This window comes from Notolepis coatsorum (assembly GCF_963971535.1).
Source record: "Notolepis coatsorum genome assembly, chromosome: 6".
Classification (NCBI taxonomy): Eukaryota; Metazoa; Chordata; class Actinopteri; order Aulopiformes; family Paralepididae; genus Notolepis; species Notolepis coatsorum.
In genome coordinates this window covers 164,877,845-164,893,055 of record NC_140170.1, presented here as the reverse complement: position 1 = coordinate 164,893,055, position 15,211 = coordinate 164,877,845, and the positions used below count along the sequence as shown (strand labels likewise).

The 15,211-nt window shown below is 45.8% G+C and overlaps 1 protein-coding gene across 1 annotated transcript in view; it reads right to left on the bottom strand.

Annotated features, from left to right (window-relative positions):
- Positions 1–15,211, bottom strand: part of kbtbd8 (kelch repeat and BTB (POZ) domain containing 8) — a gene marked incomplete at its 5' end in the record, with an annotated part of 93,314 nt that overhangs the window by 64,940 nt on the left and 13,163 nt on the right. The gene's annotated exons all lie outside the window — the stretch shown is intronic.

The window sequence follows — 15,211 nt, the reverse complement described above, 5'->3', positions numbered from 1 at the left end:
CCTCAGCGTAGGGGGCCAAAAAATCAGTCACCTCCTTATCAATCACGTACGGGTTGTACATTGTGACATTGATAACTCGAAAATTCAGCCTGTCCAGAGAAAACACCTCGAAATGGCTGAGGGGTCCGACATCAGCCTCCATCCGCTTGCAGTCCTCCAAAACCCCCTGGAGCCCCAAACTGGATCTGAAGGAAACATCGTAGCCCCTCTCCTGGGCATTGTGCTGGATGCAAAAAATATCGTCCGCCTTCAACTTGAGTTGAGTCATGATGACACCATCCACAAACACATCTCTGTTCCACATGGGCATCGTTCCATCCTTCCATATGAACCTCGCCGAAAACCGTAACCCAGCCCTAGGGTCGACTGCCGTGGAGTGCTGGCCATCGTAGGGAGAAGCCAGCACAAACAATAAAAAAAACTCAATTTCCAGTCCCATACACCGCACGACTGTGGAAATGTGAGAAAAATAATAAACAAGCAAACAAAACCAGGAACAGCATACACCGGTCATCCACTTGATCTTAGCCAAAAGGCCGAGAAGCGATAACCCCCATTATGGCCAGCGGGCACGCCCGGCGCGGCTGATACAGTACGCAGGGGGGTGGATGTTACTGTACTAGCATTTACAACACGTTGTCTGTGTTTGCATCAATTGTGCTTTGTTTAAAGACACTTATCCCCTAATTGCTCCTGATGAGCAGGTAGGTTGGCACCTTGCATGGTTGCCTCCGCCATCGGTGTGTGAACGTCTGAGTGAATGGGTAAAATGTGAGGAACAAATTGTAAAGCGCTATGTAAATGCAGCCATTTACACACACACACACACACACACACACACGGACGTTTTTTTTTTTTTTTTTTTTTTTTTTTTTTAACAAAAAGGGCGGGAAAACATAACGCAGATTAAACAGAGCGTTGCCCATCTAATGATTTCTTTTTTTTGCATTGCCTTTAACCCATCGCAGATTAGCGTACCAAAACATTTACTTTGACAAAGTTAGGAGGAGTTAGTGCACCGTTCCTGGAGATACTGCAAGACCAGGTCGATGCGTGGAGTGGACGGAGCAAGCCCCTATTCCATCTCCCTGTTCCAAAAATCAATTTAATATATGGTCCCCGGGTAGGGGACGTATCAGATATTAAACTGATAAGAACAGATACTACACTTGATCTTAGCCAAAAGGCCGAGAAGCGATAACCCCCATTATGGCCAGCGGGCACGCCCGGCGCGGCTGATACAGGACGCAGGGGGGTGGATGTTACTGTACTAGCATTTACAACACGTTGTCTGTGTTTGCATCAATTGTGCTTTGTTTAAAGACACTTATCCCCTAATTGCTCCTGATGAGCAGGTAGGTTGGCACCTTGCATGGTTGCCTCCGCCATCGGTGTGTGAACGTCTGAGTGAATGGGTAAAATGTGAGGAACAAATTGTAAAGCGCTATGTAAATGCAGCCATTTACACACACACACACACACACACACACACACACACACACACACACACACACACACACACACACACACACACACACACACACACACACACACACACACACACAGAAACGCTCTCACACACACACACACACACACACACACACTCGCGCGCTCACCTCTACATAACACAGAAACGCTCTCACTCACACACACACACACACACACACACACACACACACACACACACACACACACACACACACACACACACACACTCACACACACACACACACACACACACACACACACACACCTACACACACACACACACACACACACACACACACACACACACACACACACACACACACACACACACACACACACACACACACACACACACACACACACACACACACACACACACACACACACACACACACACACACACACACACACACACACACACACACACACACACTCGCTCACCTCTACTTAAGACTGAAATGTGGACGCCATGCTGCAACAGCAGAGGGTTTAATTGGCGGACGCCGGTGCCAACCTTAACACTATTTGTCAAATTGTCTCAGTGTATCGCGTGACCTTCTGTGGGTATTGGGAGGATCTCAGATCGGTCTGACCTTCTCTTCATTATGAAACAATACAATAATACTCTCTCACAGTCAGGCATCAATTCAAATCATTATTTTGGTTTTAATGGAGACGTCTGCTCGGTAGGGAGCCATTTCAAGTTTAACATTTAGAAAAAATCATCTTCATCTTCTTTGTTAAAATTATGTGTTAAATAGCTCTACATTCTGACAGCCATCACTGATATAGAGTGTCTGGTCAGTAACATGGGTCTCTCAGTCCCTCCTGCTCTGCAGTAAACAGCCATCACTGATATAGAGTGTCTGGTCAGTAACATGGGTCTCCCAGTCCCTCCACTCTGCAGTAAACAGCCATCACTGATATAGAGTGTCTGGTCAGTAACATGGGTCTCCCAGTCCCTCCTGCTCTGCAGTAAACAGTCATCACTGATATAGAGTGTCTGGTCAGTAACATGGGTCTCCCAGTCCCTCCACTCTGCAGTAAACAGCCATCACTGATATAGAGTGTCTGGTCAGTAACATGGGTCTCCCAGTCCCTCCACTCTGCAGTAAACAGCCATCACTGATACAGAGTGTCTGGTCAGTAACATGGGTCTCCCAGTCCCTCCTCTCTGCAGTAAACAGCCATCACTGATATAGAGTGTCTGGTCAGTAACATGGGTCTCCCAGTCCCTCCACTCTGCAGTAAACAGCCATCACTGATACAGAGTGTCTGGTCAGTAACATGGGTCTCCCAGTCCCTCCTCTCTGCAGTAAACAGCCATCACTGATATAGAGTGTCTGGTCAGTAACATGGGTCTCCCAGTCCCTCCACTCTGCAGTAAACAGTCATCACTGATATATAGTGTCTGGTCAGTAACATGGGTCTCCCAGTCCCTCCACTCTGCAGTAAACAGTCATCACTGATATAGAGTGTCTGGTCAGTAACATGGGTCTCCCAGTCCCTCCACTCTGCAGTAAACAGTCATCACTGATACAGAGTGTCTGGTCAGTAACATGGGTCTCTCAGTCCCTCCTGCTCTGCAGTAAACAGCCATCACTGATATGGTGTCTGGTCAGTAACATGGGTCTCAGTCCCTCCACTCTGCAGTAAACAGTCATCACTGATATATAGTGTCTGGTCAGTAACATGGGTCTCCCAGTCCCTCCACTCTGCAGTAAACAGTCATCACTGATATAGAGTGTCTGGTCAGTAACATGGGTCTCCCAGTCCCTCCACTCTGCAGTAAACAGTCATCACTGATACAGAGTGTCTGGTCAGTAACATGGGTCTCCCAGTCCCTCCTGCTCTGCAGTAAACAGCCATCACTGATATAGAGTGTCTGGTCAGTAACATGGGTCTCCCAGTCCCTCCTGCTCTGCAGTAAACAGCCATCACTGATATAGAGTGTCTGGTCAGTAACATGGGTCTCCCAGTCCCTCCACTCTGCAGTAAACAGTCATCACTGATATATAGTGTCTGGTCAGTAACATGGGTCTCCCAGTCCCTCCGCTCTGCAGTAAACAGCCATCACTGATATAGAGTGTCTGGTCAGTAACATGGGTCTCCCAGTCCCTCCTGCTCTGCAGTAAACAGTCATCACTGATACAGAGTGTCTGGTCAGTAACACGGGTCTCCCAGTCCCTCCTGCTCTGCAGTAAACAGTCATCACTGATATATAGTGTCTGGTCAGTAACATGGGTCTCTCAGTCCCTCCACTCTGCAGTAAACAGTCATCACTGATATAGAGTGTCTGGTCAGTAACATGGGTCTCCCAGTCCCTCCACTCTGCAGTAAACAGCCATCACTGATATAGAGTGTCTGGTCAGTAACATGGGTCTCTCAGTCCCTCCACTCTGCAGTAAACAGTCATCACTGATATAGAGTGTCTGGTCAGTAACATGGGTCTCTCAGTCCCTCCACTCTGCAGTAAACAGTCATCACTGATATAGAGTGTCTGGTCAGTAACATGGGTCTCCCAGTCCCTCCACTCTGCAGTAAACAGTCATCACTGATATAGAGTGTCTGGTCAGTAACATGGGTCTCTCAGTCCCTCCTGCTCTGCAGTAAACAGCCATCACTGATATAGAGTGTCTGGTCAGTAACATGGGTCTCCCAGTCCCTCCGCTCTGCAGTAAACAGCCATCACTGATATAGAGTGTCTGGTCAGTAACATGGGTCTCCCAGTCCCTCCACTCTGCAGTAAACAGTCATCACTGATACAGAGTGTCTGGTCAGTAACATGGGTCTCCCAGTCCCTCCACTCTGCAGTAAACAGTCATCACAGATACAGAGTGTCTGGTCAGTAACATGGGTCGCCCAGTCCCTACACTCTGCAGTAAACAGTCATCACAGATATAGAGTGTCTGGTCAGTAACATGGGTCTCTCAGTCCCTCCTGCTCTGCAGTAAACAGTCATCACTGATATAGAGTGTCTGGTCAGTAACATGGGTCTCCCAGTCCCTCCACTCTGCAGTAAACAGACATCACTGATACAGAGTGTCTGGTCAGTAACATGGGTCTCCCAGTCCCTCCTGCTCTGCAGTAAACAGCCATCACTGATATAGAGTGTCTGGTCAGTAACATGGGTCTCCCAGTCCCTCCTGCTCTGCAGTAAACAGCCATCACTGATATAGAGTGTCTGGTCAGTAACATGGGTCTCTCAGTCCCTCCACTCTGCAGTAAACAGTCATCACTGATATAGAGTGTCTGGTCAGTAACATGGGTCTCCCAGTCCCTCCTCTCTGCAGTAAACAGCCATCACTGATATAGAGTGTCTGGTCAGTAACATGGGTCTCCCAGTCCCTCCACTCTGCAGTAAACAGCCATCACTGATATAGAGTGTCTGGTCAGTAACATGGGTCTCCCAGTCCCTCCTGCTCTGCAGTAAACAGCCATCACTGATATAGAGTGTCTGGTCAGTAACATGGGTCTCCCAGTCCCTCCTGCTCTGCAGTAAACAGTCATCACTGATATAGAGTGTCTGGTCAGTAACATGGGTCTCCCAGTCCCTCCTGCTCTGCAGTAAACAGTCATCACTGATATATAGTGTCTGGTCAGTAACATGGGTCTCCCAGTCCCTCCACTCTGCAGTAAACAGTCATCACTGATATAGAGTGTCTGGTCAGTAACATGGGTCTCTCAGTCCCTCCACTCTGCAGTAAACAGTCATCACAGATACAGAGTGTCTGGTCAGTAACATGGGTCGCCCAGTCCCTACACTCTGCAGTAAACAGTCATCACAGATATAGAGTGTCTGGTCAGTAACATGGGTCTCTCAGTCCCTCCTGCTCTGCAGTAAACAGTCATCACTGATATACAGTGTCTGGTCAGTAACATGGGTCTCCTAGTCCCTCCACTCTGTAGTAAACAGCCATCACTGATATAGAGTGTCTGGTCAGTAACATGGGTCTCCCAGTCCCTCCACTCTGTAGTAAACAGACATCACTGATATAGAGTGTCTGGTCAGTAACATGGGTCTCCCAGTCCCTCCTGCTCTGCAGTAAACAGCCATCACTGATATAGAGTGTCTGGTCAGTAACATGGGTCTCCCAGTCCCTCCACTCTGCAGTAAACAGCCATCACTGATATAGAGTGTCTGGTCAGTAACATGGGTCTCCCAGTCCCTCCACTCTGCAGTAAACAGTCATCACTGATATATAGTGTCTGGTCAGTAAGGTCTCTCAGTCCCTCCTGCTATGCAGTAAACACAAAATACATTTCCTGGTGTCCCGTTCCCACTTTATCCAATCAGGAGAGATATTTTTTTTACTTATTTCAAGAAATCTTGCCAAGCCAAATTTGCTTACTGGTAGATTTGTTTACTTGTTTCAAGCACATAATTTTCAAAAAAGAAAATCTTATTTTTGTCAGACCATTCTTTCAGGAGAGTTCTCTCTCCTGATTGAATGCAGTGGGAAGGGATACAGTACCAGAAGATGTACAGTACGTCCTGTTCACAGGAGGGACTGGGAGACCCACGTTACTGACCACACACCCTGTGACACTCAGTGACGGCTGTTGTAGAATGTAGAGCTATTATTCTAACATGTAGACCACTTATGTTCACACAAGCAATACCACTTATAGCACCTTTAACTTGAAACTGCTGAAACAGCACATACACATGTATACACACACACACACACACACACACACGCATACACACGCACACACACACACACACACACACGCACACACACATATCGATGGCTGAACTAAAGAGTTATTGATGTATGAGTAGATGTGAATTCAAGCAGCTCTGTCTGTTAATGTGCAGAACACCTATTTAGAACACACACACACACACACACACACACACACACACACACACACACACACACACACACACACACACACACACACACACACACACACACACACACACACACACACACACACACACACAGACACACACACACACTGGAGATAGGATTTATCCCCCTTCCAGTGGTCTATAATAGACTATCGTTCATTCTCGTATTGCATTAAATTGATGGATTTCTCAAAATGGTCGGCAGCCTACAGACCAGCCTCCCTGCTACCAGTGTAACCCCCGACCCTGTGTTGTTGTTGTTGTTGTTGTTGTTGTTGTTGTTGTTGTTGTTGTTGTTGTTGTTGTTGTTGTTGTTGTTGTTGTTGTTGTTGTTGTTGCTGTTGTTGTTGTTGTTGTTGTTGTTGTTGTCGTGTCCCACATCATCTGCATGCTCTCTCTACACACAGTGAAAAGCAGCAGCAAACCAGGGCCCTATTCCGAAATGGAGGGGGTGCCATGGGTCAACGGAGCGAGGTTACGTCCATCGATAGCACGCACACGCACGGGAGCCCTTAACACATTCCCTGCCACGCAATTTGAGCATCTTATATACCATTCTCTGCCAGCACTGTAAGTCTATGGAGATGTTCACCTTCTTTGCAGGGCTATAACTTTTTAAATTGTATTGCTAAATTGACATTACTATGGCACCATTCAACATCGATGATCTATCGTTCAGGATGTGGGAACGTTTTAACTTTTTCATTCATACATTCATATACGAAAATACCGTCTAGAATATAAATATGTTTTTATCGTTTTCTGCTGTAATTCCTAGAACGTGAGATATAGGCATAAGCGCATATATAGATAATCAAATGCCGTTTGTTGCCAATCCACGCTATATTAAAAACTTCAACTGTACATGATCCTAAACGTTATGACTGATCATGCGCGGATGAACGGAGGGGGGGGGGGATTCGTTTATAATTCCGTGATCGTCGTTAAATGCTTTATGTAGTATGGGTGATATATTGATCAGAGCAGTTTGCATGGATAATAATAAACAAACAGGCTGAAAGTAACGTCAGCGTCCTCTTACCGTTCGCCGATGAGACTGGAGGAAAAAGATCCCACTTATTTGACGGCGATCTCCTAAATCACCTAAAGTTAGACAGAAATGTCAAAAGGAAACAATTAAGGCGCAACAAAACTGTTCCTACAGAACGAACTCGCATCGACTGCTGGGCTGGTCAGGTCTTTATAGTCCGGGAAGAGGCAGCATTCTCTAATTGTTCATTAGCACCAGCCGTGAGACGTGAACGTCTCGAGACACGTACGCCTCTGGGTCGTGTCAACGCACCACGTGTCCTCAGGGGGGAGCCAACAGGCTGAGGTACCTGCTCAAAAGCAGCCCTCACAACAATTACATTACATTACACAAACTAAAAACAGATATTACATTACATTACACAAACTAAAAACCGATATTGTCTGAATTACTAGAAGAAAGAAATGCACCACCTTTGGCTGATAGTAATTTATTAATTTCTTAGGATTTCTTTTGGTCTAATACATGTTTAAGGTTCTTAGATGGATCCCCTGCTGCCTCCTCCTACTAATCCTCCTACTCTTCCTCATCTTCCTCCTCCTCCTGCTCCTCCTCTTCCTCCTCCTCCTCCTCCTCCTCCTCATCCTCCTCCTCCTCCTCCTCTTCCTCCTCCTCCTCATCCTCTTCCTCCTCCTCATCCTCCTCCTACTCCTCCTCCTACTCCTCCTCCTCATCCTCCTCCTACTCCTCCTCCTAATCCTCCTCTTCCTCCTCTTCCTCCTCCTGCTCCTAATCGTCATGCTCCTGCTCCTCCTCCTGCTCCTAATCATCTTCCTCCTAATCCTCCTGCTCCTCCTCCTCTTCATCCTAGTCCTCCTCCTCCTCCCTCCTCCTCCTCCCTCCTCCTCCTCCTCCTCCTCCTCCCTCCTCATCCTCCTCCTCCTCCCACCTCCTCCTCCCTCCTCCACATCCTCCTGCTCCTCCTCCTGCTCCTCCCCTCCTGCTCCTCCTCTCCTCCCCTCCTCCTCCTCCTCATCCACGGGGAGCAGCGTACTGGCTCATGTAAAATGGCAGGCCATGCATTATGCAGCAGCTTAGCCTCTTGCGCGGGATCTTCATGTCCTTGGCTACAGTCCACCTGTCGCTGCTCTGGTCGTAGCGCTCCACGTTGGAGATGGGGGTGAAGTGACTGTAGCCTCCGACCACGAAGAGCAGGTCGTCCAGCACCGCAATGCCAAAGCTGCTGCGGGGGGTGAGCATGTCGGGCAGGGCGCTCCAGGAGTCAGTCAGGGGGCTGTAGGCCTCCGCGCTACGCAGGGCGTTTCCACGGTCCCACCCTCCCACCTGAGGACAGGACACATGAGAGGAATGTTTTAGTGTGTGGTTAAGGCAGGCAGACACTGTATTAATCCATTTAGGGAAATGAGGGCATCACAGCAGTATTGCAAGTCAAATGATACATATCTATAGAAATATCTAGTATAAAGCATTTGTCTCTGTGTGCACCTACCGCATAGACTTGTCCTCCGTATGCAGCGACTCCCAGTCCATAACGCCTGCTGCTCATGGGGGCGATCAGAGTCCACTGGTCGGTGTCTGGGCTGTAGCACTCAGCTGTGAGCAGATCCCCCGCCCTCCTGTTGAAGCCACCACAGATGTAAACCTGTAATAAGAAAGAATATTCTAATTTAGTTTATATATTCCATTTGATTTCATTCTACTTTAATTGTCTGTTAATCTTGATGCACCAAAGGACCCAGACACATCTTTTGTATGTGCAAGCTTACTTGGCAATAAAGACATTTATGATTTCTGATCTAACGTTCCTTGGGTTCATCTAGCACCCTGTGTCCCTCAGTTCCACCCACCTTGCCCTGGAGGGCTGCTGCCCCTGCCATGCTCCTGTGCTCCAGCATGGGTGAGATCAGTGTCCACTGGTTGGTTTCAGGCTCGTAGCGCTCGGCGGTGTTCAGTCGCACGTGTCCGTCCAACCCTCCCATGGCATAGATACAGCTGTCCAACACGACCACGCTGAGCCCACAGCGGCGTGAGTGCATGGGAGCTGCCTGCAGCCAGCTGCGAGTGACGGGGTTGAACCTGCACACACTGTTGAGAATCTCTACACCGTCCAAGCCACCGACGCAGTAGACCAGACAGTGGAGATAAGCGGTGCCGTGGCAGGCCCGGGGACTCTCCCACTCAACACTCACGTCCATCCATCCACCGGCTCGGATATCGTAAGCCTCCATGGTCAGGATTCCGCCACCCAGGCCTCCGATGGCCAATAGGACCTCCTGGGGCAGGCGTGGACGCATCAGGGGGTTTGGGAGCCTGTCGGAGCCAGGGGGGTTCAGGACGCTGAGGATGAGGGGCCTGCAGTCGTGGCTGTCCCTCACCACAGGGTTGTTCTGGACGTTGTTCAGCAAGTAGTCAGGCCTCATCAAGCCCATGCGAACCTGGGAAGAGACAAGCAGACAGCGGGTGCAACTTAGACATCGGTTGTAGACGGTTTCTGTTGCTAGGGAACAGTTTGGACCCAAATGTTTGAGAACCACTGTACTAGGGAACCTAGTGTTGTTTTAATGTAATGCACAGTAATACAATTAGTTACCTTGGGCAGCAGCAAAGGGATGTGTGTTTTACGCTCCTCACGGGAGTGGTCGATCCAACGGAGGACGGCCTCGAACACCGTCTCCTCGCTCTTCACGTTCAGATCATCCCTCTCGATGATGGCCACCAGTTGCTGCAGGGACAGCTCCACAAACTCCTGTGAGACGCACAGCATCTCCTCAAAGTGGCACACGATGAAGAGATGGGCCTTGCGCCTCAGGTCAGGGCAGCAGTAGATGTCCGCGAACATCCAGATGCCAACACAGTTTTCCAGAGACAGCTGGCCTTCTAGGAAGTCAGAGCACGCTCCTACTATGCCAGTGACGAGAAGCTGGTCTGCAGCCACCAGAAGCTCTTCCACGTTCTCTGCTGTCACCAGCACAAAGTGTGTGTAGGAGTACTCTATGATGAGCTGCATCATAGCCGCGGACACCCCAGAGATAGTGTAGACTGCTTTCTCTGAGTCGCTCCAGCGAGTGAAGAGGGCTCTGTGGGACGCAGAGTATAGAGATATCTGATGAGTAAACAGTAAGCAACATTCTGTCCTGTGTGTTCACTGTAGAAGTATAGGGTCTTAGCACAGTAGAAGTATAGTATCTTTTACAGTAGAAGTACAGTATAGTATCTGTTTACAGTAGAAGTACAGTATAGTATCTGTTTACAGTAGAAGTACAATATATTATCTTTTTACAGTAGAAGTACAGTATAGTATCTTTTTACAGTATAAGTACAGTATAGTATCTGTTTACAGTAGAAGTACTGTATAGTATCTGTTTACAGTAAAAGTACAGTATGGTATCTGTTTACTAACCAAGCTAACCTGAACCAAGCTAACCTGAACCAAGCTAACCTGAATCAAGTTAAACTTACCTGAAATAGTCACTGCAGTCACACAGGAGGGCCTTGTGGGCATTCAACTCAGTGCTGTTGACTTTAATAACCACATCACAGAACCTTCCCTCCAGACGCAGCTCATTAAGGATTGTACAGGACATTGTTTCCTTTTCCATGTGGGGATTTTAAATTGTATCTACAGAATATATTCAAGCTTACAGACAAATAGCCAGAAACAACAAGTGAGATGTTGATCTTCTTCTTCTTCTTATTTGAATTTCCGGCAGTGTAGACGCATCGTGGCGTATTACTGCCCTCCACAATTCTTGCTTCGTCCACACTTGAGAAAGTTTACACTCCTCTTCTTCTTCTTCTCATCTTCAAAACACATTTCTATCGTCTCTGTCTCCTTCTTCTCTGCTCCTCTTGTCATACAATCACAATACAAACATCATCTCAATATATACTGTACACAAATGTTCTAGAATGTTCTATTATGACATCATACTGTGACATCACGAATGTTCTAGCATGTTTGATTATGACATCATACTGTGACATCACAAATGTTCTAGAATGTTCTATTATGACATCATACTGTGACATCACAAATGTTCTAGAATGCTTGGTTATGACATCATACTGTGACATCCAGTGATGGGAATAACGGTGTTATAAATAACGGCGTTACTAACGGTGTTAGTTTTTTCAGTAACGAGTAGTCTAACGGATTACTCTTCCAATCTTAATATCGCTGTTACCGTTACTGCCAAAAAATGCGGTGCGTTACTATGATTGAAGCTGTTTTTTTCATCAGACAGATCTCTGCGCCGAGAAGCAATACTTTTTTTCCTTGGTTAGTGGGCAGTGCGCGATTGGCTGAGGTTGAGTAAAATGTCATGGTAAGCCAATCAGAGGTAGAGGTGGGCGGGTGTTCGAAAGAATCCAGAGTCTGACACACAGCGACAACAAAAGCGACTCAGTCAACGACAGACCGCGCTTCCGTGTACGTTTTGATAGTTTGTTTGGCGAGGCCAAATAATCCAAAACTAATCCAACGAACAACACAAGCGAGCAGTCAACGACAGACTTCACTCTTGTGTTAGTTGTGTTGCAGCGCAGGGCACTACAGTAGTGGAGGCTACAGCCTAATCAACAGTGCTGCACTTCCTGGTTTTAATAGCACAGTCTTCAGGTGCTCAGATATATATATATGTATGTCATGCATGTCTTAAATGTCATGATTAGATTAGTTTAGATGATTAGATTAGATTCTTATATGTCATAAATGTCATGAATTGAAAATGGGGGACCCTGATGTAAACAAGACGAAAGTCTCTCAGGGCCCTATTCCCCGTACCTGGTTCAACTAAGTCGATCAAAAGTCCCATTATCCAGATTTAATTAACCCGATGTTTGAATCCGCGCTTTCCCTGTTCCTCGAACGCTGATTCAGTCTTGTTCATTCGAACCAGACTTGATACTCAGGATAATTGCGCGCGGCCGCCTCACCTGAAAAGACAGCAGGTGTCGATGGCAGAAATCATGATTTTCTAACGGCATTGATTGATTGATTTAAAACTTTATTAACAGATTGCAGAATGGGTACAATACAGTACGGCTCAATAGCCTCGCCAACAGTGGCGTCGTTTCAGTAAAAGGCAAGGTATGGCGAGGAGGGAGGGGGGGGGGGGGTGAATGGGGGGTTTCCCCCCCTTGGTGGATTTTTTTGGTCTAATCACTTGTGCAATAGTCACTTTTGGTGAGTTGTTTCTATACAATTCAGTTATATGACATTTAGGTATGACACAGGACTACACAAGCATTTTTAGTATAGAAATGTGTCAACAGACTAAAGCAGGGAACCACAATATTTTGCATACGAATTATGCAGAATGTAATATCATAACTGTCTATTATTTTTCTTGCAATTGAGCCAATTTTCCTTAGGTACGGTTTTGAGGTGTGTGTTCAACAGAATGTAGTATCAAAAACACATTCACAAAAAGTATGGGTTACTGAATGCTGAACTGCACTGTTATAATCACTAAGCCATTGTAAGACCTTACCTGTGTCCCTGTATCACTTGTCTCTGCTGCCCTTTGATTAAAAAACGTCTGTATGTCCATTTTCCTTTTGTTTTCATATTTCAGTTAGTCACAGTAAAAGTCACCTAGTAAAAGTGAGATAATTGACAATATCAAAACATGCTAGGGCTGTACCGAATAGTTCGAAGCTTCGTTCATAATGTTGACATTCGAATTCTAAATCAACATAAAAAATTGCAATTATTATTATTATTATTCTTTTTTTGTATGTTATTTTGCCAAGGTATGGCGAGTGCCATACAGTACCTTGCCATACCAGAACCTGCTCACCGACAAGTTAAATGCATATCTATAGGCTAATGTTAAGTCCCTCATTACCCCAATCAATCAGATTATATTTCTTTAAATGTGCCTGCTGGCAGTAGGCTTAATGGAATCAAATCAAATCAAATCAAATTTATTTGTAAGGCCCGACAACACACGTTAACCCTTAGAAGTCAACGGGGCCTATTGCTCCCGTGGGCGGAGAACAAAATAATTAGAATCTCTCACAAATGCTCAGGAAGTCCCGTTTTTCAAAAATCTGTAAAAATAGCACAAAGACAATTTCGAGTGCATAATAGTGTAATCTATATGTATCCTTACTTGCTAAACATAATACGACTTGTAAATATGTTTAATTCTTGCTCAATTGTATAGTTCTAAATATCCCTGTATTCCCCCGAAACTACAACGCGTCACGTACATGCACGCGCGCACACACACACAGCGCATAGGTGTTAATCACTGAGTGATCTAATATGCATATTCTTCAGCGCGAGAGGGGGGGGGGGGGTTGTGTTTCTCAGTGTCTGTCGTTGATAATAATAGTCCTGCAGTTCGCAGTTCATTCATTCACGGTGATGACAGCTCTCTAGTCTAGAGTAGAGAGGTGGCCTGTTACTGTTCCATGATTTTCATTCGGCGCTTCAGCTCACCTCGCAGAGCAGCGGTCCCGCGCTACTGCGGTTCGTTTTTGACGAGTTCGAATCCCATCAAAAAAAAATTTTAACGTGATTTTTTTTTTTACACGTGTATTCTTTCGCCGGTTAAGGTTAGGCATGGTTAAGGTTAAGGTTCTAGAATGTTCGATTATGATATCATACTGTGACATACTCCTCCTGTAGTGTGAAAAAACATGCATTTTCATAAATATTACGATCAAATCTATTTTGTACTTGATGATACATTTGAAATTGGTTTGGTTATGATCATGTTATTAGTGTGTGTGTGTGTGTGTGTGTGTGTGTGTGTGTGTGTGTGTGTGTGTGTGTGTGTAAAAAACTAATTAATAATATAATTATTATAAATGTATCTCTCTCTCTCGCTCTCTCTCTCTCTCTCTCTCTCTCTCTCTCTCTCTCTCTCTCTCTATTACTATACTATTATATATCTATATATGAATGAATGAATGAATGAATGAATGAAAACTTTATTAACAGATTGCAGAATGGGTACAGTACAGCTCAATACATACAATTGTTAAGGGGATGCAGACCAGAGAAAGACTTTCGTCTTGTTTACATCAGGGTCCCCCATTTTCAATTCATCGTAACATATATGACATACATGACATACAGATAGACAGTACTGCTACATCTATACATTTATGACATACACACAGCGCATAGGTGTTAATCACTGAGTGATCTAATATGCATATTCTTCAGCGCGAGAGGGGGGGGGGTTGTGTTTCTCACTGTCTGTCGTTGATAATAATAGTCCTGCAGTTCGCAGTTCATTCATTCACGGTGATGACAGCTCTCTAGTCTAGAGTAGAGAGGTGGCCTGTTACTGTTCCATGATTTTCATTCGGCGCTTCAGCTCACCTGGCAGAGCAGCGGTTCTGCGCTCCTGCGGTCCGTTCTTGACGAGTTCGAATCTCATTCAATCTTTTTTTTTTACGTGATTTTTTTTTTTTACACGTGTATTCTTTACTGTACTGATACAATATTGCATATTCACAGACACACACACACACATACACACACACACATACACAGACAGACATACACACACACACATTTACATTTACACATTACATTTACATCTAGTCTAGTTTGCTTATTTTTTTTGATATGGTACAGTACTGTAGATACAGACACAGACACACACACACACACAGAAACACACACACAGGCTAGGCCTCCTGCTGGGTCCATACACTGGAATAACAAAGGAATGACTGGGCCTTTGCTCAGGTGTGAAATGGTGCTAGTGACAATGATCACATTGAATTCTGGGAGTGTAGTTCTCTCATCAGATAGCTGAATGAACTTGGATCTAGTTCAAAGTCCTATACTGAAAAGGTGTTAGGATTTTACCAGAATGTTTGATAGGACA